The following is a 17,741-nucleotide window of genomic DNA, read 5'->3' on the forward strand; positions in this document are numbered from 1 at the left end:
GTGCAGAACTGAGAAAAATGACTTTAAAGTTATCCTGTTATCCAGCCTAAGTAGTTGTAGGTAGATTATTGGACATGTGGCTGGTTTGTTACTTTATATTAGCTTATTCTTTGTACATATCAATCCTCATATTTAATTTGATATTTTACCCCTATTTTGCAGTTACTGTATTCTTGCTTTGTATTACTTAACAAAAAACGTGGCACAATACCAAGGAAAAAGGCAGTAACTACAGATTAAATGAAAAAGAGAGAAAATTAGTGGCATGAATGTAAATCCACATCTGTCTGTGTCTGTCTGTCTGTCTGTGTACTGCAACAAATTGTTATTATTATTATTATTATTATTATATGGACCTACAGGACAGCATCTTCACTCTGATCAATATATGTATTGATGTCTGTATATCATAATATTTCATTGTACAGGAAATAACTTAAATTAGGTCCATGACAAAATAATGGATGAATTAGGCTAACACAATAAATTAATAATTTTGCACCCTTAATGAAAATGAAGAAAGAAAAGCCAACACACAAAAAGCAGCCTGGCTTCATAAGTTACATTAGGCCTATAATAGGATAAAACATAGAAGCTTGCTTTCATGCAGAGGGACAACATTTTCATAGGTTAATATAATTAAGGGGAATCCAAATTAAATATATAATTTTATATTCTGAAGAAGAAACCGTGCAATAAATAAATGCTTAGGAACAGGAACCAATGTGTTTGAGCCTTAGCGCTAAGGGGGGTGTAAATACCTGCCGGCTCGCTCTGTCTGCAGAAGTTTGTTTTTGTTGAAAGCATGGATGCTTACAACAGTAAAGAGAAAGATGTCAGTTTTGCTCACAACGTGCTAACTTATCTAAACAGCGGACATAGTCTTCAAACAGCGGCCGCGAAGAGAGTGTGTTTTAAGTTGAACAGACACCTGTCACGATAAAGAATAACTGTTACACCGATAGCTGTGTTTATGGACACATATATTCTCCTGCTGGACAACAACGCTGTGAATGATTAGCCTACGAAAAAAGAAGACGCCGTTCATGTAGGCTAATAAGAGCGAAGAAGATCACGCTGACTGCTTGGATGTTATGGGATAGCCTGATGCCTTAAGAAGTTTTACCTCCGCCCAAAGGTTATCTTTTGGTGCTGTGTATGTTTGTCTGTTCGTTAGTAAGATAACTCAAAGTACTGTACGAATTTGGATGACATTTTCGGACAACATGGGTATTAGGACAAGGAACAGATTACTACATTTTGGTGGTGATCCGGAACACGGGACATTTGGAATTGCCTCAGTGACCTATTAGGCTACCTTGACAGAGGTTAGTTCTCTCCGAGTGCTTTTCTAGTTATTGAATATTTTTTCACCGCTGGTTGGATTATAACTTTGTGACATGAACAACAAAATGATGACATGGCATCGGCGATGATGTGAAGTTACAGAGAATAAAGTTACAGCTCGAAGCAGGGAGGATCAGGGGCAGGTTAGCAAAGCTATTTAAAACATCGCCTGTCAATTAGCATAATGCTATCTGAATGGACCTCTGAGAGGAAGTCCCGCCCTGGCGGCTGACAGGAGTTTATATTGTGATAGCCTAGCCTCTAAATGTTTAATCTGTCACTCTTACTTACCATTCTCCGGGTATTTTCTTTTCAACGCCAGTTCGACCATCTTCTTTCCCCGGCTTTGTGCCATCTCAAACAAAATTTGTGTGAAGTTAGAAGGGTAAAAATGTTAAAACCGTCCCGTGAGGATGCCGCGAAATCAGCTGTGTGTTCACCATGGCAACAGTAACTACACTGCGCAGCAACACGGTTATTTTTTGTTAGGTAAAACATAACAAGAATACAGTAATGGATGTTACTGTATTCTTGCTTTGTTTCACTAGGGCTTTTTGCAGTTACTGTAGAAACGACTACCATTTTTCTCCAAAACAACACACATTTGAGATAAGATGTTTTGTCACATAACAAAGGATGCCTTGAATGTCATGAAAATGATAATAACTCATTTTTGACCAAAAATGCAGTTACTGCCTTTTTGCTTTGTAGGGCAGTATAGGTATGGTGAAGGGAATGTGATGATGTGGGGCTTTTTTTAATTCCAAAGGCCAAGGGAACTTTATCAGGATGCATAGTATCCTGGATCCATGAAACAACTGGCCTTTAAAAATAAAAATCTGCCTGCCTCTATGGGAATTTAACATAGGGGTGTCCTGACTTATGCAACCTGTATTTTAAGGAAGAACATTTATTTATTTACGATGCATTATTCATTCACAAAGAAAATTGGTGTCCTTAAAGGTTGGATCTTTCCTAATTTTTTTTAATTAAGGGATTAAGATCAATTTCCAAAAGATGATTTTTTTTATTCCTCTTTTTAGTCAACTTTAGCATGGGTGTTCACTTATGCTAGGCACTGTGTGTGTGTGTGTGTGTGTGTGTGTGTGTATATATATATATATATTTACTCTTGAATGATGGCAGAGAGCTAGGCTGGTGATGCTGATTATAAATGATGGGGAACATTTCTCAGTAACTGGAAGCACAACTCCTCCCATTTTCTGCAGTGATACCAGATCAACTGTGCCGACTAACAGGCGAGATTCATGTTTCTTGTCGGAACGGCAGCAATTGAGCTTAAATATGTGGGGTATCCCTGGCACTTTAGGGTCTGTAGCTTAAGGTTCTTGATTTGACAGCACTACAGCAATAACACACTGCAATTTTCATTAGCATGACAAATTCTCTGTAACAAACCCTGTGTGTGGACGCCAGCCAATCAACACTTAAAATCCTGCCAAATGTGCGAGGTGTATGAACCCTTTTATTTCTGGCTGGCAACAAAATGTGGAGGAGGGGAGGAAAACATAATCCACTTTTCACTCATGGAGGAGGCACATACAGCTAGAATCTTTACACAAGCCAAACAAAAACAACTGCATGGGAGAGTGAAGGCTAATTTAACAGGATTTAATTCAGAGAGAGAGAGAGGTGGCTAGGGGAGAGAGAGGCGAGGGGCAATTGAAGACTGCACATTTTCTGTGCGTGGAAGGAAGACCTTACAATTGCAGAAGGAGGGACACAATGATGTTGGTGATTACCTTTGAGAGCCACAGAACAAATCTGCCTTTTTGCAATCAAGGCCCTGGGTTGTCTAATCAAATGAAGGTGAAAGGCAGTAATCCTACCATTAAAGAGGAAAAATGAGCCAGTATTGTCATCCATCCAGATCCATACGGGACAGCATGAGTAGCACATACACTCAATGGCCCTCCAACAAACACACACATACATTACAAGTACCTGCACAAGTAATGGCTGAAGCTTACAAACACCTATTTCTCTGTAATATATATTTATATGCATGATTCATATGTGCATGTTGTTCCTTATTCCAAAGAATTCATAATATTTCAAAAAAATATTTGAAACAACTTTCTTTTTGGTGTTACGTCACCTAGGCTCTAGTTAATGTCAAACAATAGGGGAAGAAAGTTGAGTATTGTTTAAGACTGTAGATGAAAATAGCCTATTTTAAATAAAAAAATGGCAATTCATTAATTCAAAGCCAGTAAGTTAAAATAAAATGAGGTTTACAGCAAACATATCAGAAACAAGTTTGAAAAGAAAACATTGGGATAATTTGAAATGCTCTCGAGGGTGAACTTGACTTTCAGTCTCCAAGTCCCAGTCAATTAGCCTTTCTAAGTGGGTGATGCCAGTGTTTTAGGTGGAGAGACTCTTTTTATTCTTTTTATCCTGGAACAAAATGGGTTAAAATGTGGTTTCATTTCATGAGGGAAAATAAACAATGGCAGGATTTGCCTTTTTAAGTGACTGTTGCTTTGGCAAATTGTGTACTGTGGCAGGAACGCACCCACCTTTTGGAAAAAAATGTCTCATGAGAGGTGTCACCATGAAAAGTGGATGTGTAAGAGAAACATAATAAAGGTAAAATGAATTTGCCCTAAAAGTGCTTCAACACGGTGTAGAGGAGTGTTGCAAGGTGGACCACATACGAAGACAAATGCACTGTGAGCAGTGACAGGGCCTGCTGTGTTCTTCTAGAGATAATATGGTTCATATAACTGTGAGTGACTCCCTTAGTGCCGTAGCAGCAGTAGGATGGGATGGCAACTCTACAGGTAGCTGATGACCTAATCTGGCCCTCAGAACCTGGCCTCTGCTTTCTGAATCAGACACAGATGATAACAACAGGAGAAGACAACCACACACCCTTTATTATCTGACACTCAAGCCGTGATTGGGCCTCCATGAGCCAGTTACAAAGAGGCTTCTGTATATAACTGTGCATGTGTGTTTCTGATGAATGCATAGAAACAGATCAATGCATATGTAAACACAAATTATTGGAATGATAGCTACATAATAATCAGCCTATTATTATTGTCTACGCGAACTACAACTGCATGTGTAAACTATTTCAATTAATCCGTTTCTGCATTTTCAAAAGCGTTTTCAGAAGTCAAAATGTGACTCAAAAGGAGAGAAATTCACGTTTTCATTATTTGAAATTTATTATAAATGTCTGTACTGTCACTTTTTTATCAATTTAAAGCGTCCATGCTGAATAAGAGTAGTACGTTATTTTTCTTTTTTTAAATTTTACTAAACCCAAACTTTTGAATGGTAGTGTATACAAAAAAAAAAGGCCATTATCATGTTTAAACGTGTGCAGCAAACCCTGACACGCCGAAGATTCGGCAGAGGCAGCCAGATCACAGCGTTTGAAAAATACGAGCTAAAGGCATGATTAAAATTCCCAAATGTGTAACCGTTTTTAAGAGGCTGAGACTCCATGATAAAGCGTGATGTGTGCTTCTGGAGGAGACACGGAAGAGAAAAACACACACAGACTTTGTCAAATTCGGTCCCTTCAGGATGTTCTGGGCAGGGATATACCTTCAGTTTGACTGTTTTCCTTTTTCAGCTGCTGGTAAGCCTTCAATTAAATGACGGCTACCTTTTTCATGTTAGTAATCCTCTTAACATAGAGCCTACCCTTTGCCATGTGCAGTTTCAGCTCCTCGCAGGACGACATAAACTCTGAGAGCCGAATCATCCTTCTCTGCCTCCTACAGGGTCAAAGCAGGGCCACACATCCAGACTCCAAACTGCAGACTCAGCACCCAACACACGGACACTAACACTGAACATAATGACTTCAGGAAACATAGAAACATATCTACTGTAAAAAATAAATAAATAAATAAACAAACAAAAAAGCTTCTCGAACCACATTCTCGATGTAAAGGACATTCACAGAGCAAAAAATCACATATATATTCTGATGCCAAGCCGCAATGACATTAAAATGAAAAGAGTGTGTGGGCTATGACTGAAGGGTTTGATGATTGTAAGACAAGTTCACTTGACCATGTTCGGCTTGTGTCATTCTTTTCCTCTTAAAACCATTTCAGTGCCCATCTGCCTCCACTTGAAAGCAGAAAAAGGCCAACTTAAGACTAAATCTCAGCATGTCTGATTGGGAGAGCTCCTGTACTCTGCCTCCCCATTAAATTGCCGCTCCAGCTCCTCTACAATTTAGCAAATTTGAGTAAGGAAAATTACCATTGTTAAATATTTCATTTTCTTCAGCGTTCCAGTCCAAAATTTGGTTCCATTTCCATCTCAAATTTGATTCACAATGGGAAATGGGTGGGCCGCAGAAATTACATCAAAACTATACACATGCATCTTGATGTTCTTGAAAATAATGGGGTTTCATCTACGCTGGTCAGGGGCAATCAAGTGGACTTAAGAAATTAAGGAGATTGAATGAGGTTAGGTGGTAGAAAAAAAAACCTATTTTAACCCCCTGTATTCCAAGAAAGATGGTGGTGAATTGGGAAGCCCAATTGAAAAATAAATATACTAAAAGGCACTACGAATACATTTACATATTACATAATTAATATAAACACCCTGCAATTGTACTTTTGGTATACTAAATTGGTATACTGTCTGTTAAAGTCATTTTGTACTTAATGCACTTTAGTTATTCGGAAATAGTGCTGAGGGCCAGCTAAAGATATACTTAAGTATATTTGATTGTAAAGTGGAACTATTGCAAGTATACTTTAGGTACATATTACATTTAAGGACTGATATACATATAGAGATCATATTATCCATACTAATAGTGATATTGAAACACATTTTTGGTGTTCTTAATATTAAGAAATGTGCATTGTGCAATAAAGAAGTACACCAAATAAAGTTTAATTATAATTTGTATATCAGCAAGTCTAAAGCGATATGTCAGTGAATATGTTAATGGTTTTGTAGTATACATAGTATGAAATAAATGTATTTTAAATGCATTTTGGTATAGGTTTTTTTTTACTAGCATGGACAACCTCATAATTGTTCCCTCTAAAACGGATTTTCAAATTAGAGCTCGCAAACTCCTGGGGGTTCATGAGGGAACTGCAGGCAGTTTGTAAATTGATGAAGCCCCTAATAATTAAATCATTAAAAAAATCATAAAATTCCAATAAAAAACATTTTAAAATAAAAATAAGGTGACACTTCAGATTAGGGTCTAATTCTCACCATTAACTAAGACTTTTGCCTCAAACTCCCAATTACTGCTTATTATTAGTTAGTAAGGTAACATTATTTGTTAAGTTTCAGTATTGGGTAGGATTAAGGGACATAGAGGCTAAATTTAGGTAGGGCAGATTCTGGGTCTTAGCGCTAGTTTATGATAAACATTTTGTAAGCTTTAAATCATAATCGCTGAACACATCAGATACACGTTTGGCAGAATTCTAATGTCCTTGCGTTATGATGTCTAATGTCCACTTTAATGATGATTGGCATACTTCAGTACACGCGACAAAATAATGGATATGTCGAATGTCGAGCTGCCTTAATGTAATTATTACCTCCAAATATAGTTTTTTTTAGAATGTTGCAAGTTAGGAATTTCTAGTGAGGAATCTGTATTCTTAGAACAAACATAAAACAAACACAACAGAACTACTGTATACTGTATAAAAGCTATTCACATGAGCACGTTTAAACTAAAGGTTTAACCCTTATTTATATTATTATTTATACTTTCATTAATATGATACGCTACTCAACATTGGATGAAAAGACATGTCAACTAGTAACTGACCTGATGCAGACACATAGCTGAAGCGGACCGTTATAGTCTTGGTCCGGAGTGAGGTTTATGCAAGGTAACATTAAAATATGTAACATTAAATAATATTAAAATATTAATAATTATGAAAAAATTGTTGGAGAATGCTTAACACATTTATAATTCATTATTAATTCAGTCTATGTTTGGATTAATGTTTTGGTGGGGCTCTCTCATGATAAAAAGGGGGAAAAAATAAAGATTTATGAATGAATAAATTTACAGATTTAAAGTATTTCATGATAGAAGTTACATGCCATGCCTACTATGGTCAAGACTTATATATATATATATGGATGGACGGACGGATGGAGAAGATTGAACGACAGACAGACAGATCTTGCGAACCTTCATATAACCAGCAAAGTGTTTCTGGATTTACATGACCACAGAAAGCTCTTCTGCCAACTGTAAAAAGTCTGTCACTAAGTATTGATGTCTGACCAACAGAAGCACCATAGCATCTACTGTCTTCTTAAAAATGACTTCTCAAATAAGTTCTGATTGCTACCTTGTCCTATTTTTGTCAGAAAAATGAACACCACTATCTTTACCTTCAGACCTGTCACTGTTGTCCAAGCATCCTGCCAAAGTGATAGCGAGGAGAGCATCTGGAGACTAAATCACTGCAATATTGGCATTGCGAAATGGGCCAAACCACAGAGCCGGAGTGAAGTTAGAGCCAGAGCAACTGATGTACACTATAATCAAAAACATTTATGCCTTTAGACAGTCACCCCAAACTCTGTGACAGGCAAGTAGACAAATAAAATAAAATATACTTAAATACTTGTGTCCTTTCCATCACAGTGATGGACAGAGAGTGAAAAGAAGGATGTGGGGAGGTAAAGGAAGTGTGAAAGAGTGTAAATAGCAGTAACCAGTGACCTGTGCACATGTGGGAGTGGAGGAACTAGAGATGAAGATCTGGAGCAGTGACACCTTCCCAGAACTCCCATTTCCCTATCAGTGAAAGACACACAGACAGACTAATGCTGGTATGACATTTCCCACGGCAAAAAAAAAAAAAAAATACTAACTGGAAGACTATTTAGTGATAAAGGTGTATAGAAACATCTTCTTGAAAAATAAAACAGCAAATCGTGAATAATGGAAAGGTGATTATGAAGTAAAGACAGTTTTATGAAATAATTGCTTTATTTTCTCTAGATAACAATGGATATTGGAGAATAATAAAAATAAAGACTCTGAACGAACCAATCAGGAGAGAAGAAAGCCATTATCTGTCCATTTTAATCTCCCTCATGTGCCAGAGCAAATTTCTCAGACTTCTCTAAATCACTTTCCATTTTCCACGTTCCACATACGTATCATTTTAACATACAGTACATGATTAACACACAACTGCTGTTGCAATTGTTTGCAGTTCACGCATCAGAATCAGCAAAGGACATAACCGCACAGACAGATTATGTATACAACTCATTCCCAGCTGTCCACTTTTAATCAAAATCTTATAATAGGGTTGAGATGAGCGTCTCCTTATTTGTTGTGCTAAATCACCTCTTGCCGATACAAATTTATGTCATAACTCTGGTTTGACTACAAAACAAATACCACCGAAAACATTACACACATCCATCAAAGTAATCAAATGGAAATAGGCCAGTATTGATTGAATTTAGCCAAGAAATTTCTTGAAAAAATGTTTTAAAAAAGCCTCAACTTCTACATAAAATGTAACTGAAAGGGACTCAAAGGCAGTCAACGAAGCATATTTCCATTTTACCCGTTGATTCAGGAAGATGTTACATGCCATTAAAGTCCATGGCTATACTTAACACTTGCACTTATAAATTAATATAGGAAATTATTCATGTAGTCCCAATGCAAATGGAAAAGCAAACTTAAACTTATCAAATCTAAATGAATTGGATGCCATGAAATTGTTGCAAAATGCACAAAATTGTTACATTACCATGACTTTAAAAACTTATTTTTAGAGTGTTACCCCTTCCATCTCTCAAGTACCTATAATAGTTGTCCTTAAAAGTGAAAAAATGGCTAAAAGCACCAAGCCAATGACAGGTATGACTATGAGTCAAAATACAATCAGTGCCAAAAATTGTGCAAACATTGAATCAACTTCAAACAGACACCCTAACTGAAACTTTAACACACTGCTGCAGAAAAACACCCAGACAAAACACGGTCCTCTTATTTACCATTTATGCACTGCTGCATCAATTAGCAGCAATTGACACCAGCTACAGAGCACCTGCATCCTGTTTCTCACTGAGAGTTGGGCCAGAGCATTTGGGGCTGCTAGTGAGAAAGCTCCTCAAACAACCCCCACCTCAAACACCATATCTGTCCATGCGTGGCATGCTGGGTACAAGGCAGCCAGGGAGCAGAGGCTAGCCGTGTTTATGTGTTTGGTGTGTTTATCAGTAAACTGATGATCACTCTGGTCTTTTTCAGTAAATGCCGCTGCAGTTGCAAAAGGGCAGGCAGCTAGGTGGAGACTGGGGACAGTGGGATGGCACATGTTGGGGTGGGGGGCTACAAGAGAGAGGGAGGAGGACCAGATGAAAGAAACAGCTGTATACAAATGACAAGCGTGCATCGCTCACCGCCTCCCACAGAGAGACGGCCTTGTGCGGTCATTGAGCAGCTTCAAAGCACCAGAGCCAGCCGCAATGCACAAAGAAACTCAAAAAAGCTCTCTCACACACACACACACACACACACACACACACACACACACACACACACACACACACACACACACACACACACACACACACACACACACACACACACACACACACACACACACACACACACACACACACACACACACACACACACACACACACACACACACACACACACACACACAAACGTTGGTGCCAGTCTGCTGCTTCACACTGGAGACACTGTGTGTTTGTATGCCTGCCTGAGCATGTCAACCTGGCATGATTTTGGGGAGCAAGTGTGGTGGGTCAGAGGACAGAGAACTACCTCTGGTGAACACAGAAGGACATTTCAAAATGGGCAGTTTGTGTCTGTCTGATCAGCTTGTTTAGTATAACAGAGTGTCATTTCATTTCCCTCTGCAGACAAAACCAGTAATTATAATTAAAGATGCAATTTTCTCTTAATAAAAAGCTTTACATATAAATAAACTCGCACACGCATGCACACGAACGCGCACGCAAACGCACACATAATATACAGTGCCGGGTAGTAATTGATTACATGTAATCTGGATTATGTAATCTGATTCCAAAAAATACTTGTAATTAGATTATATTACATATTAAAATACATTTAATCAGACAACAGTTACTTTTTTTATTGATTGCACACACACGTACACACAGAATTATCTGTACTATAACTGCTTTCTATTTTAATATTTTTGTAAATATATTTTCAAATCTATTCCTGTGATGACGAAACAGAACTTTCAGCATCATTACTCAAATCTTCAGATGATCCTTCAGAAATCATTCTATTATGCTGATTGCTTCCTAAAGAAAGATTTCTTATTATTATCAATGTTGAAAACGGTTGTGCTGCTTTTTTTTTTTTTGTGGAAACCATGATACATTTTCTGAGGATTATTTGCTTAGAAAGTGCAAAAGCAACTATTTAAAAAAAAAATATAACAATGTAAAAGTTATTACTTTCTCTTTTGATCAATTTAAAATGAATTTTTGCAGAATTAAAGTATTAATTGTTTTTTATTTAAAAATGGTATTGCCTCCAAACTTTTGAACGGTAATGTATATGTGTTTAAACTCATTTATCACATAAGATGAAGATTTTTTGTTACATTGTTTTATTTGACATACATACATAGAGGCACGAGACTCAGCATCCACACCATAGAGTCATAAGTTCAAAACAATAGTCAAATCAGTTATTGCTGGTAGCTAGCTAATATTTGTTTGAAACTAACCAAATTAATTTATATTATATACCAAAAATAAAACAGAATAATAATAAAAAACTTAATTCATTTTTATCAATGGAAAAATGAAACTATAACAGTATCAACAACCTCAGATCGGTACAGAGCGGCACAATTCAATGGTCGCTATTTCCACCTGAAGATGGTAGATCACTTACTGCTTGATGCAAAGTTTAGACATCTTGTAACCACAAACAGCCACACAGAAAACTGGCAAATTGTGACAAATAAACAAAGTGAAAGTGGACTGCTAACCAGCTGGAGGGAGGCCGTGCCGCCATGACATACGGAGAGGGTTTGCTTTGGGATGTCTATTTAAGCACCCGACATATTTGGATCTAGTGCCCTCACCTGGGGCAGAAATGAGATGGGGGTGTTACTGGGGGTGAGTGCAGGAGTCGTGGGGAGCTGAGAGCCAAGAAGGGGGGTGAGTGTTACAAGGAGAAGGAATCGCACCTTCATGACACCCCATAGTAATTACACACTTGAGTGGCTGGACTCTGGAGGAAAATTGAAGGCCTGAGCGGGAACCCAGCTGCCTCCTTCTCCCTCCCCATCAGCGTGGTCGTGATTGAGCCTGGCCATTCGCCCCGCTCGCCCCCTCCCTTCCTCCCTTCTTCACTCCCTCACTCAATCCTCAGAGGAAATGCCGCTTTGTGTCCTGGTAATGAGATTCTCACACACCCAACCTTATTTACCATCCCAGACAGAAGGAGAGGAGAGCAGATGAGAGAAGAGGAACCCAAACACAACCCAACTTTCTCTCATCTACAGAAGTCCTCATCCAAACAGATCTGAGACTCTGGCTCAGGTGCTTGGGACTGGAAAAAGATCAACAGATTATATGATGTTACAAATCGAGCCGAAGCGTATTTAAATTGACATTTTCCACAAATAACTATCCCTCAAGCTGTTCTTTTGGACATTCTAAAATGCTGATTTGGTGCTCAAGAAACATTTCTTATCATTATCAATATTGAAAACGGTTGTGCCGCTTAAAGGGTTAGTTCACCCAAAAATGAAAATTCTGTCAGTATTTACTCACCCTCATGTTGTTCCAACCCCGTAAGACTTTCGTTCATCTTCGGAACACGAATTAAGATATTTTTGATGAAATATTAGACCCGTATCACTCCTCCATACTCCTCCATAGGCTTCTTGAGGGATTGAACTTGCAGGCCCTGAAAAGTTATTACAGACATCGTTAAAATAGTCCAAGTGACTACAGTGGCTCAATCTACAGTGGCTCAATCTTAAGTTTATCAAGCGACGAGAATACTTTTTGTGCTCAAAAAAACAAAAATAACGACTTTATTTCAACTATTCATGTCCTTCTCTCTGGGCTACGAGTCAGTTCACTAGTGTAAAAGATTAAACTTCTGTTGTTGTACGTCACACGCATCACACACATGACCAGCGTTGGCCAATAGTGAGCCTACGTGTGACGTAGCTTTACGCAATTACACTAGTGAACTGACTCGAGGCCCACAGAGAAGGAAATGAATAGTTGAAATAAAGTCATTATTTATGTTTGTTTTTGAGCACAAAAAGTATTCTTGTCGCTTGATAAACTTAAGATTGAGCCACTGTAGTCACTTGGACTATTTTAACGATGTCTTTAATAACTTTTCGAGGCCGGCAAGTTGAATCCCTCAAGAAGCCTATGGAGGAGTATGGAGGAGTGATCCAGCTCTCAGATTTCATCAAAAATATCTTAATTCGTGTTTTCCGAAGATGAACGAAGGTCTTACGGGGTTGGAACAACATGAGGGTGAGTCAATACTGACAGAATTTTCATTTTTGGGTGATCCCAAAAATGATCCCTTTAATATTTTTGTAGGAAACCATGATAAATGATTTCTGATGAATAGAAAATATATAAGAACAGCATGTATTTGAAATAGTTCTTTTGGTCACAATGTAAAAGTCTTTACTGTCACTTTTGATCAATTTAAATGCATCCTCACTGAATATTTTTTGTCAAATCTTACTGATCCCAAACATTTGAACGGTAGTTTATACGTGTTTAAAATGATTCAGAATCATGATATGAATAATTCTGTTATATCAGAGGCCTAAAATAAACAGATTTTACATACAGCGAGTTGCTGCATCCACACCACTAGATGTCATAAGTCTAAGACAATCTGCCTGTTAAAGCCTGAGGTTAGGAATATTGTTATCGAGTCCAAGCCTCTACTTGTTTCCATTGAGAACTCAACAGCTGTTTAGAAACACTATTTATTCACATCACACATTTAAAAGGCACAGTATGCAATTTTCGCCGCTAGATGTCGCTTATTCAAAACAATAACAAAGACATACAGTAGCTCGATGACGGATGAGAAATCATGAGAGTTGTCATCCTCACCTCCACAGCTGAATAAAAGCAATCCTACAGAAATCATGTTTCAAATCACTTTTTTTTTATTAACGTCACTGTAGTATGAAGCAGGGTGGGGCAGAGAGACATGGAATGCTGACAGTTTTTTACTACTCATGTGAATTACTACTCATAGAGGTCACTTTATTTGACGAATTAAAATTGTGGGGTAACGCAGTGCTGTTTAATAGGTCAAAATAATCATATTAAAAATATGTTTTATGGGTTGAAAGTTACGTTGTAACTTTACTCTGTGAATTCGCTCGGTGGCTGGTATGAGATACTTATTGCACACTGCAGTAAAATAGATGGATATTGGAATATCATATTTATAAAAGCTGTATGACTTTTGTTGCTAAATGACATGCAAATATATAAATGATCTATATAACAATGATTCGTTTTCTGTCGATGAAGGTATCCAAACAGTTGCTCACCTGTCTAATAAAACATCTTTGGTGTTTCCATGGTTTCTATGGAAGTAAAACCAAATCAAGGGAATCAAGGGTAGCGCGGGTATGACGTCATTGACAAGGCAACGCAATAACACAGACTTTTACACTGATTAAAATTGAGAATTTCTCTGGATTTAAACATTGTTGGAAACATTTGGGATAACGTAAGAACACAATGTCAACAAAAAATATAACGCTGTGTAAGTGGTTTTTGGATATTTGAATTTAAACAAATCTTACATATTGTGCCTTTGAGCTAAGCTTTTAAAAATATGGTTTACACAATTCCTAAAGGATAGATCACTGTCTGGCCATCTGAGATTTTTATTATGGAGATAAAGGTTAGGATCATGATTTCTGGTAGTATTACAGCACACCGTGAGTGTATAATACTACCATTTATTGACTGCTTTTGGCAGACTTGAATCTGATTTGAACAAAATGTTTGGACCCGAACACAGTAACGTGTGACATCAGACTTAACAAGCGGCATAACCTGCTTAGGTCTTTAGTCATATAATTTTTTTCTTCAAGACTGATCATATCTTTTTAAAGTCAGTTACATAAAAAGGTGGACTGGTCTAATTTTAATCTGAAAATAAAGACTGAAGTAGGACTGATTATCCCTTGGTTAACTGCTAGTTAGCAAATAGTTCTTAAGACACCGTATTAACATAATGGCTATTTGAATGCAACTGGACCGATAAAAAATTGGAAACTAATCAAATTAATTTTTAGTTATACATTGTATAGTAAAAATAATGAAATAAAAATTGGAATGTGGAAACCATATCAACAAATTCTCTCTTGATGTTGCATAATATCAAGCTGAAGCATATTTATTTGCACATTTTTTACATATAACTGTATGACTCAAGCCATTCCTTTGATATGGTCAGTTGTGTCTGGTTCTTTCTGACCACCTATTCATGTGACAGAACATAGTGGCACATGTTGGCGAATCTGCCCTTGTTTTCTTGGCACAATGCGAACACATACTTGTCATCGTGGACTGGGAACGCACACAATTAAACACGTCAGCATGGGGTACCTGCCCTGGGCCGGCAGGGACACAGCACTCGCTGTCACCAAAAGCAGCGCCTCAGATACACACACTGCCACAAGACGGCTGTGAATGTGTGTGTGTGTGTGTGTGTGTGTGAGAGGGGGGCAGATGATTAAGAAGTTAGTCTGAGCAGCATACAAAACAAAGCGTGACTGTGACCTCAATTTACACCATGCCGCTGTAGTGACACTATGAGGATATTCAGAGAGAGTGAAGAGAGAAACCCTTGCTGTATGGCTCGAATATGCTTTTCTGAACAGCCTGACTGGGTCGCAGGAAAATGTGTGTGCACGAGTGCCAACTACCTACTTCCTATTTCTCTAGGAAATACATTTATTTCCAAAACGATATCATTATGATAAAATAAGTGCCACATTTAGGCCACAAAACTGCAGTTTGTCTGACAAATTCACTGACAGCGTAGACGTCTTTTTGGCAACCATTTGCACTGTTATTCTTGTTTGTGACGGAGGCAGAGACAGAATTACCTCGGTTATGTGCAAAAAGTCAATTAAATTAACTGTGAAAGGCTATTTATTTTAACCCGAGGATACATTTTTTGTTCTTAGTAATTATAGAAAAACAGCACAACATGTGTTGGCAAGAGAACAAAGAAAGAAGCTCTAGTACTAGTCCTGGCATCATACTGCCATCCTGTGGTCAAAGAGAGATGTTTCACATCAAATGGACAAGACAAACACCTTTGTAGCACTGTTTACCAGTATCTGCAGTTATAGTCCCATTCAAAAATTTGGGTTCATTAATAATTAATACTTTTATTCAACATTGAATTGATGAAAAGTTACAGTAAAGACACTTATAATGTCACACAAGATTGCTGTTTTAAATAAATGCTGTTCTTTTGAACATTCTCTTCATCAAAGAATTCTGAAAAAAATGCATCATGTTTCCACAAAAATATTAAGTTTAATGAAAGCTGTGCATAAGTAAATTCATTTAAAATTGTAATATGTTATTTGCATAAAAAATTTGACTTAACATCCACTCATGCTTAAGTGAAATGTAAATAGAAATGCATAGCATGTAGTATTACCATGTAAGCTAAATTATTCATTAAAATATTTATAATGCTTATATGTTCACTGTAATCCATTATTAATTGAGTTATCATTGTATCAGAAACAAAACAGAGTGCAACAGTCAGGTTATGAAAGTACAAACTTATTCTCCATAGGGAGATGGATTTTTAACAATATTAGACCTATGTGAGCAACGAGGTAATCAATGATATTTGCTTCAGCCTGCGTTTTTCCAAATTATTTTTAAAATAATTGTTGAACAGCTAAATTTGTGATGAAAAACTACATTACCCATGATGCAGTACAGAAAATTACACCTATCAGAGATTCGAAAAAAGCAACACATGGCAAAAGATCTCTTTAGATCTGCCTAACTCCCATCAAGCACAGCAAATGATCTAGAAGATCTGCCTACAGTCTCAACATACTTCAGATTGTTTTATTTAGTGCCATCATGTCAGCATCCAAGGCTATTTTCATGGCAAAAATGAAATTACAAAAATACAAATATCATATATGGTAAATACAATAAAAACCAAACAAACAAAAACAGCAAGTCATACTATACAAGATTTTTTAAATTAACATATGATAATAAAATTCAAACCCTTTTCAGGCATAACCTTACTAAATAAGTCCTTAAGTGAGGTAACTTCATACAAAAGCATTCTACTTTAAGTCTTAAGTATTAAGTCCAGGACTAAAATACTTCTATATATGTATATATGTGAATATTTTGCAATAAACATAAAATATATGCATGTATAAATGAGCAGAACGAGCAAAACGAAAAACACAAATAAATGTTCCGTTTTCTAATTTTTCTAATTTCAATATTAAATCGAAAAATGAATGAACACATGAATGGCGCATGTACAGGTACATGGATCTATAATCTATTCCTGCTCTATTGGTTTTGTCACTAACTCTGAATAAACTAAGCAGCTTTTTTGCTATTATCCTTTTAAAATTACAAGTGAAAAGAAATAATATGCCATAGCAAAAACAGTGAGCAGACTTTAATGAACGCCACAGATAATTTCTTTCTGCAGAGCTAAAATGCAAGCACACACTCACACACACTTGCAAAAGCAATCTAGAGACAGACGCAGTCGCCTTTGCCATCAACACAAGTTGCACAACTGCACTGCTCTGATGGATGTTAACAAATAAAGCAAATGATCTGCAAGATTAATATGCATCTGATACCACAACATCAACTGGTGTAGCCTTTAGTCATGTACCTGCTGGCAGAGGATGTAGGTGATAATGTTGAGCTGGTTATGAATGTACTGTAGATCATGAGGTCCCACTGGTCCAGCTAGGGTGAAGATAGAATCACTAGACTCCCATCAGCCTCTTCTCTCAAATACACACCGCTATATACAAATAAGTTTGAGTGTTATTTGTTATATCAATTAAATTATATCTGAAGTAGGAACTTATTACATCTCAAGCTCAAAGTCAGGGTTTATGGCAGGTGTTACATCCTTAGGTCTAGAGTTTCTAGTGATTTTCATTTAAGATATTTAAGATATAAAAACTTGGAGCACTGGAGTCATACGTATATAGCTGCGTACTGTCAAACATTAAACCTCTCGTTTTCTCTGAGCATTTCTGAACACCAAACCTGCAGAAATATCACATCTGAAATGCTGAGTGATATGGAAATGA

At 37.1% G+C, this 17,741-nt stretch overlaps 1 long non-coding RNA gene across 1 annotated transcript in view; it reads right to left on the bottom strand.

The window, feature by feature from the left end:
* The window catches only part of LOC143716127 (uncharacterized), a 97,963-nt gene extending 80,524 nt beyond the window's left edge, over window positions 1-17,439 (bottom strand). The window contains exon 1 of the long non-coding RNA XR_013195951.1: window positions 17,312-17,439. This is a non-coding gene — a long non-coding RNA (uncharacterized LOC143716127). The remainder of the gene's footprint in view (window positions 1-17,311) is intronic.
* Window positions 17,440-17,741: the final 302 nt, after the last annotated feature.

The sequence above is a fragment of the Siphateles boraxobius genome, unplaced genomic scaffold, assembly GCF_051911475.1.
Source record: "Siphateles boraxobius isolate OS27281-9 unplaced genomic scaffold, OSU_SipBor_1 6, whole genome shotgun sequence".
NCBI lineage: Eukaryota > Metazoa > Chordata > Actinopteri > Cypriniformes > Leuciscidae > Siphateles > Siphateles boraxobius.